The sequence below is a fragment of the Tachypleus tridentatus genome, chromosome 8 (genome assembly GCF_004210375.1).
Source record: "Tachypleus tridentatus isolate NWPU-2018 chromosome 8, ASM421037v1, whole genome shotgun sequence".
NCBI lineage: Eukaryota > Metazoa > Arthropoda > Merostomata > Xiphosura > Limulidae > Tachypleus > Tachypleus tridentatus.
Window position 1 is genome coordinate 160,119,955 of NC_134832.1, and position 9,506 is coordinate 160,129,460.

Here is a 9,506-nt window from a genome sequence, read left to right on the forward strand (position 1 = left end):
AGGATTACTTCTGATTGAGTTGGTACAGGACCACGTGATCTAAGGTTATAATAAGAGGTAACAGTATCAGGGTTAGGATTACTTCTGATTGAGTTGGTACAGGACCACGTGATCTAAGGTTATAATAAGAGGTAACAGTATCAGGGTTAGGATTACTTCTGATTGAGTTGGTACAGGACCACGTGATCTAAGGTTATAATAAGAGGTAACAGTATCAGGGGTTAGGATTACTTCTGATTGAGTTGGTACAGGACCACGTGATCTAAGGTTATAATAAGAGGTAACAGTATCAGGGTTAGGATTACTTCTGATTGAGTTGGTACAGGACCACGTGATCTAAGGTTATAATAAGAGGTAACAGTATCAGGGGTTAGGATTACTTCTGATTGAGTTGGTACAGGACCACGTGATCTAAGGTTATAATAAGAGGTAACAGTATCAGGGGTTAGGATTACTTCTGATTGAGTTGGTACAGGACCACGTGATCTAAGGTTATAATAAGAGGTAACAGTATCAGGGGTTAGGATTACTTCTGATTGAGTTGGTACAGGACCACGTGATCTAAGGTTATAATAAGAGGTAACAGTATCAGGGTTAGGATTACTTCTGATTGAGTTGGTACAGGACCACGTGATCTAAGGTTATAATAAGAGGTAACAGTATCAGGGGTTAGGATTACTTCTGATTGAGTTGGTACAGGACCACGTGATCTAAGGTTATAATCAGAGGTAACAGTATCAGGGTTAGGATTACTTCTGATTGAGTTGGTACAGGACCACGTGATCTAAGGTTATAATAAGAGGTAACAGTATCAGGGTTAGGATTACTTCTGATTGAGTTGGTACAGGACCACGTGATCTAAGGTTATAATAAGAGGTAACAGTATCAGGGGTTAGGATTACTTCTGATTGAGTTGGTACAGGACCACGTGATCTAAGGTTATAATAAGAGGTAACAGTATCAGGGTTAGGATTACTTCTGATTGAGTTGGTACAGGACCACGTGATCTAAGGTTATAATAAGAGGTAACAGTATCAGGGGTTAGGATTACTTCTGATTGAGTTGGTACAGGACCACGTGATCTAAGGTTATAATAAGAGGTAACAGTATCAGGGGTTAGGATTACTTCTGATTGAGGGTACAGGACACGTGATCTAAGGTTATAATCAGAGGTAACAGTATCAGGGGTTATTACTTCTGATTGAGTTGGTACAGGACCACGTGATCTAAGGTTATAATAAGAGGTAACAGTATCAGGGTTAGGATTACTTCTGATTGAGTTGGTACAGGACCACGTGATCTAAGGTTATAATAAGAGGTAACAGTATCAGGAGGGTTAGGATTACTTCTGATTGAGTTGGTACAGGACCACGTGATCTAAGGTTATAATAAGAGGTAACAGTATCAGGGTTAGGATTACTTCTGATTGAGTTGGTACAGGACCACGTGATCTAAGGTTATAATAAGAGGTAACAGTATCAGGGTTAGGATTACTTCTGATTGAGTTGGTACAGGACCACGTGATCTAAGGTTATAATAAGAGGTAACAGTATCAGGGTTAGGATTACTTCTGATTGAGTTGGTACAGGACCACGTGATCTAAGGTTATAATAAGAGGTAACAGTATCAGGGGTTAGGATTACTTCTGATTGAGTTGGTACAGGACCACGTGATCTAAGGTTATAATAAGAGGTAACAGTATCAGGGGTTAGGATTACTTCTGATTGAGTTGGTACAGGACCACGTGATCTAAGGTTATAATAAGAGGTAACAGTATCAGGGGTTAGGATTACTTCTGATTGAGTTGGTACAGGACCACGTGATCTAAGGTTATAATAAGAGGTAACAGTATCAGGGGTTAGGATTACTTCTGATTGAGTTGGTACAGGACCACGTGATCTAAGGTTATAATAAGAGGTAACAGTATCAGGGGTTAGGATTACTTCTGATTGAGTTGGTACAGGACCACGTGATCTAAGGTTATAATAAGAGGTAACAGTATCAGGGGTTAGGATTACTTCTGATTGAGTTGGTACAGGACCACGTGATCTAAGGTTATAATAAGAGGTAACAGTATCAGGGGTTAGGATTACTTCTGATTGAGTTGGTACAGGACCACGTGATCTAAGGTTATAATAAGAGGTAACAGTATCAGGGTTAGGATTACTTCTGATTGAGTTGGTACAGGACCACGTGATCTAAGGTTATAATAAGAGGTAACAGTATCAGGGTTAGGATTACTTCTGATTGAGTTGGTACAGGACCACGTGATCTAAGGTTATAATAAGAGGTAACAGTATCAGGGTTAGGATTACTTCTGATTGAGTTGGTACAGGACCACGTGATCTAAGGTTATAATAAGAGGTAACAGTATCAGGGGTTAGGATTACTTCTGATTGAGTTGGTACAGGACCACGTGATCTAAGGTTATAATAAGAGGTAACAGTATCAGGGGTTAGGATTACTTCTGATTGAGTTGGTACAGGACCACGTGATCTAAGGTTATAATCAGAGGTAACAGTATCAGGGTTAGGATTACTTCTGATTGAGTTGGTACAGGACCACGTGATCTAAGGTTATAATAAGAGGTAACAGTATCAGGGTTAGGATTACTTCTGATTGAGTTGGTACAGGACCACGTGATCTAAGGTTATAATAAGAGGTAACAGTATCAGGGTTAGGATTACTTCTGATTGAGTTGGTACAGGACCACGTGATCTAAGGTTATAATCAGAGGTAACAGTATCAGGGTTAGGATTACTTCTGATTGAGTTGGTACAGGACCACGTGATCTAAGGTTATAATAAGAGGTAACAGTATCAGGGGTTAGGATTACTTCTGATTGAGTTGGTACAGGACCACGTGATCTAAGGTTATAATAAGAGGTAACAGTATCAGGGGTTAGGATTACTTCTGATTGAGTTGGTACAGGACCACGTGATCTAAGGTTATAATAAGAGGTAACAGTATCAGGGGTTAGGATTACTTCTGATTGAGTTGGTACAGGACCACGTGATCTAAGGTTATAATAAGAGGTAACAGTATCAGGGGTTAGGATTACTTCTGATTGAGTTGGTACAGGACCACGTGATCTAAGGTTATAATAAGAGGTAACAGTATCAGGGGTTAGGATTACTTCTGATTGAGTTGGTACAGGACCACGTGATCTAAGGTTATAATCAAGAGGTAACAGTATCAGGGTTAGGATTACTTCTGATTGAGTTGGTACAGGACCACGTGATCTAAGGTTATAATAAGAGGTAACAGTATCAGGGTTAGGATTACTTCTGATTGAGTTGGTACAGGACCACGTGATCTAAGGTTATAATAAGAGGTAACAGTATCAGGGTTAGGATTACTTCTGATTGAGTTGGTACAGGACCACGTGATCTAAGGTTATAATAAGAGGTAACAGTATCAGGGGTTAGGATTACTTCTGATTGAGTTGGTACAGGACCACGTGATCTAAGGTTATAATAAGAGGTAACAGTATCAGGGGTTAGGATTACTTCTGATTGAGTTGGTACAGGACCACGTGATCTAAGGTTATAATCAGAGGTAACAGTATCAGGGGTTAGGATTACTTCTGATTGAGTTGGTACAGGACCACGTGATCTAAGGTTATAATAAGAGGTAACAGTATCAGGGGTTAGGATTACTTCTGATTGAGTTGGTACAGGACCACGTGATCTAAGGTTATAATAAGAGGTAACAGTATCAGGGGTTAGGATTACTTCTGATTGAGTTGGTACAGGACCACGTGATCTAAGGTTATAATAAGAGGTAACAGTATCAGGGGTTAGGATTACTTCTGATTGAGTTGGTACAGGACCACGTGATCTAAGGTTATAATAAGAGGTAACAGTATCAGGGTTAGGATTACTTCTGATTGAGTTGGTACAGGACCACGTGATCTAAGGTTATAATCAGAGGTAACAGTATCAGGGGTTAGGATTACTTCTGATTGAGTTGGTACAGGACCACGTGATCTAAGGTTATAATAAGAGGTAACAGTATCAGGGGTTAGGATTACTTCTGATTGAGTTGGTACAGGACCACGTGATCTAAGGTTATAATAAGAGGTAACAGTATCAGGGGTTAGGATTACTTCTGATTGAGTTGGTACAGGACCACGTGATCTAAGGTTATAATAAGAGGTAACAGTATCAGGGGTTAGGATTACTTCTGATTGAGTTGGTACAGGACCACGTGATCTAAGGTTATAATAAGAGGTAACAGTATCAGGGTTAGGATTACTTCTGATTGAGTTGGTACAGGACCACGTGATCTAAGGTTATAATAAGAGGTAACAGTATCAGGGTTAGGATTACTTCTGATTGAGTTGGTACAGGACCACGTGATCTAAGGTTATAATAAGAGGTAACAGTATCAGGGTTAGGATTACTTCTGATTGAGTTGGTACAGGACCACGTGATCTAAGGTTATAATAAGAGGTAACAGTATCAGGGGTTAGGATTACTTCTGATTGAGTTGGTACAGGACCACGTGATCTAAGGTTATAATAAGAGGTAACAGTATCAGGGGTTAGGATTACTTCTGATTGAGTTGGTACAGGACCACGTGATCTAAGGTTATAATAAGAGGTAACAGTATCAGGGTTAGGATTACTTCTGATTGAGTTGGTACAGGACCACGTGATCTAAGGTTATAATAAGAGGTAACAGTATCAGGGTTAGGATTACTTCTGATTGAGTTGGTACAGGACCACGTGATCTAAGGTTATAATAAGAGGTAACAGTATCAGGGTTAGGATTACTTCTGATTGAGTTGGTACAGGACCACGTGATCTAAGGTTATAATAAGAGGTAACAGTATCAGGGGTTAGGATTACTTCTGATTGAGTTGGTACAGGACCACGTGATCTAAGGTTATAATAAGAGGTAACAGTATCAGGGTTAGGATTACTTCTGATTGAGTTGGTACAGGACCACGTGATCTAAGGTTATAATAAGAGGTAACAGTATCAGGGTTAGGATTACTTCTGATTGAGTTGGTACAGGACCACGTGATCTAAGGTTATAATAAGAGGTAACAGTATCAGGGGTTAGGATTACTTCTGATTGAGTTGGTACAGGACCACGTGATCTAAGGTTATAATAAGAGGTAACAGTATCAGGGGTTAGGATTACTTCTGATTGAGTTGGTACAGGACCACGTGATCTAAGGTTATAATCAGAGGTAACAGTATCAGGGTTAGGATTACTTCTGATTGAGTTGGTACAGGACCACGTGATCTAAGGTTATAATAAGAGGTAACAGTATCAGGGTTAGGATTACTTCTGATTGAGTTGGTACAGGACCACGTGATCTAAGGTTATAATAAGAGGTAACAGTATCAGGGGTTAGGATTACTTCTGATTGAGTTGGTACAGGACCACGTGATCTAAGGTTATAATAAGAGGTAACAGTATCAGGGTTAGGATTACTTCTGATTGAGTTGGTACAGGACCACGTGATCTAAGGTTATAATAAGAGGTAACAGTATCAGGGGTTAGGATTACTTCTGATTGAGTTGGTACAGGACCACGTGATCTAAGGTTATAATAAGAGGTAACAGTATCAGGGTTAGGATTACTTCTGATTGAGTTGGTACAGGACCACGTGATCTAAGGTTATAATCAGAGGTAACAGTATCAGGGTTAGGATTACTTCTGATTGAGTTGGTACAGGACCACGTGATCTAAGGTTATAATAAGAGGTAACAGTATCAGGGTTAGGATTACTTCTGATTGAGTTGGTACAGGACCACGTGATCTAAGGTTATAATAAGAGGTAACAGTATCAGGGTTAGGATTACTTCTGATTGAGTTGGTACAGGACCACGTGATCTAAGGTTATAATAAGAGGTAACAGTATCAGGGTTAGGATTACTCTGATTGAGTTGGTACAGGACCACGTGATCTAAGGTTATAATCAGAGGTAACAGTATCAGGGGTTAGGATTACTTCTGATTGAGTTGGTACAGGACCACGTGATCTAAGGTTATAATCAGAGGTAACAGTATCAGGGTTAGGATTTCTTCTGATTGAGTTGGTACAGGACCACGTGATCTAAGGTTATAATAAGAGGTAACAGTATCAGGGGTTAGGATTACTTCTGATTGAGTTGGTACAGGACCACGTGATCTAAGGTTATAATAAGAGGTAACAGTATCAGGGTTAGGATTACTTCTGATTGAGTTGGTACAGGACCACGTGATCTAAGGTTATAATAAGAGGTAACAGTATCAGGGGTTAGGATTACTTCTGATTGAGTTGGTACAGGACCACGTGATCTAAGGTTATAATGAGTAACAGTATCAGGGTTAGGATTACTTCTGATTGAGTTGGTACAGGACCACGTGATCTAAGGTTATAATCAGAGGTAACAGTATCAGGGGTTAGGATTACTTCTGATTGAGTTGGTACAGGACCACGTGATCTAAGGTTATAATCAGAGGTAACAGTATCAGGGTTAGGATTACTTCTGATTGAGTTGGTACAGGACCACGTGATCTAAGGTTATAATAAGAGGTAACAGTATCAGGGGTTAGGATTACTTCTGATTGAGTTGGTACAGGACCACGTGATCTAAGGTTATAATAAGAGGTAACAGTATCAGGGGTTAGGATTACTTCTGATTGAGTTGGTACAGGACCACGTGATCTAAGGTTATAATAAGAGGTAACAGTATCAGGGTTAGGATTACTTCTGATTGAGTTGGTACAGGACCACGTGATCTAAGGTTATAATAAGAGGTAACAATATCAGGGGTAGGATTACTTCTGATTGAGTTGGTACAGGACCACGTGATCTAAGGTTATAATAAGAGGTAACAGTATCAGGGGTTAGGATTACTTCTGATTGAGTTGGTACAGGACCACGTGATCTAAGGTTATAATAAGAGGTAACAGTATCAGGGGTTAGGATTACTTCTGATTGAGTTGGTACAGGACCACGTGATCTAAGGTTATAATCAGAGGTAACAGTATCAGGGGTTAGGATTACTTCTGATTGAGTTGGTACAGGACCACGTGATCTAAGGTTATAATAAGAGGTAACAGTATCAGGGGTTAGGATTACTTCTGATTGAGTTGGTACAGGACCACGTGATCTAAGGTTATAATCAGAGGTAACAGTATCAGGGGTTAGGATTACTTCTGATTGAGTTGGTACAGGACCACGTGATCTAAGGTTATAATAAGAGGTAACAGTATCAGGGGTAGGATTACTTCTGATTGAGTTGGTACAGGACCACGTGATCTAAGGTTATAATAAGAGGTAACAGTATCAGGGGTTAGGATTACTTCTGATTGAGTTGGTACAGGACCACGTGATCTAAGGTTATAATAAGAGGTAACAGTATCAGGGGTTAGGATTACTTCTGATTGAGTTGGTACAGGACCACGTGATCTAAGGTTATAATAAGAGGTAACAGTATCAGGGGTTAGGATTACTTCTGATTGAGTTGGTACAGGACCACGTGATCTAAGGTTATAATAAGAGGTAACAGTATCAGGGTTAGGATTACTTCTGATTGAGTTGGTACAGGACCACGTGATCTAAGGTTATAATAAGAGGTAACAGTATCAGGGGTTAGGATTACTTCTGATTGAGTTGGTACAGGACCACGTGATCTAAGGTTATAATAAGAGGTAACAGTATCAGGGTTAGGATTACTTCTGATTGAGTTGGTACAGGACCACGTGATCTAAGGTTATAATAAGAGGTAACAGTATCAGGGTTAGGATTACTTCTGATTGAGTTGGTACAGGACCACGTGATCTAAGGTTATAATAAGAGGTAACAGTATCAGGGTTAGGATTACTTCTGATTGAGTTGGTACAGGACCACGTGATCTAAGGTTATAATAAGAGGTAACAGTATCAGGGTTAGGATTACTTCTGATTGAGTTGGTACAGGACCACGTGATCTAAGGTTATAATCAGAGGTAACAGTATCAGGGTTAGGATTACTTCTGATTGAGTTGGTACAGGACCACGTGATCTAAGGTTATAATAAGAGGTAACAGTATCAGGGTTAGGATTACTTCTGATTGAGTTGGTACAGGACCACGTGATCTAAGGTTATAATAAGAGGTAACAGTATCAGGGTTAGGATTACTTCTGATTGAGTTGGTACAGGACCACGTGATCTAAGGTTATAATAAGAGGTAACAGTATCAGGGGTTAGGATTACTTCTGATTGAGTTGGTACAGGACCACGTGATCTAAGGTTATAATAAGAGGTAACAGTATCAGGGGTTAGGATTACTTCTGATTGAGTTGGTACAGGACCACGTGATCTAAGGTTATAATAAGAGGTAACAGTATCAGGGGTTAGGATTACTTCTGATTGAGTTGGTACAGGACCACGTGATCTAAGGTTATAATAAGAGGTAACAGTATCAGGGGTTAGGATTACTTCTGATTGAGTTGGTACAGGACCACGTGATCTAAGGTTATAATAAGAGGTAACAGTATCAGGGGTTAGGATTACTTCTGATTGAGTTGGTACAGGACCACGTGATCTAAGGTTATAATAAGAGTAACAGTATCAGGGTTAGGATTACTTCTGATTGAGTTGGTACAGGACCACGTGATCTAAGGTTATAATAAGAGGTAACAGTATCAGGGTTAGGATTACTTCTGATTGAGTTGGTACAGGACCACGTGATCTAAGGTTATAATAAGAGGTAACAGTATCAGGGGTTAGGATTACTTCTGATTGAGTTGGTACAGGACCACGTGATCTAAGGTTATAATAAGAGGTAACAGTATCAGGGGTTAGGATTACTTCTGATTGAGTTGGTACAGGACCACGTGATCTAAGGTTATAATAAGAGGTAACAGTATCAGGGGTTAGGATTACTTCTGATTGAGTTGGTACAGGACCACGTGATCTAAGGTTATAATAAGAGGTAACAGTATCAGGGGTTAGGATTACTTCTGATTGAGTTGGTACAGGACCACGTGATCTAAGGTTATAATAAGAGGTAACAGTATCAGGGTTAGGATTACTTCTGATTGAGTTAACAGTATCAGGGTTTAGGATTACAGGACCACGTGATCTAAGGTTATAATAAGAGGTAACAGTATCAGGGGTTAGGATTACTTCTGATTGAGTTGGTACAGGACCACGTGATCTAAGGTTATAATAAGAGGTAACAGTATCAGGGTTAGGATTACTTCTGATTGAGTTGGTACAGGACCACGTGATCTAAGGTTATAATAAGAGGTAACAGTATCAGGGTTAGGATTACTTCTGATTGAGTTGGTACAGGACCACGTGATCTAAGGTTATAATAAGAGGTAACAGTATCAGGGGTTAGGATTACTTCTGATTGAGTTGGTACAGGACCACGTGATCTAAGGTTATAATAAGAGGTAACAGTATCAGGGGTTAGGATTACTTCTGATTGAGTTGGTACAGGACCACGTGATCTAAGGTTATAATAAGAGGTAACAGTATCAGGGGTTAGGATTACTTCTGATTGAGTTGGTACAG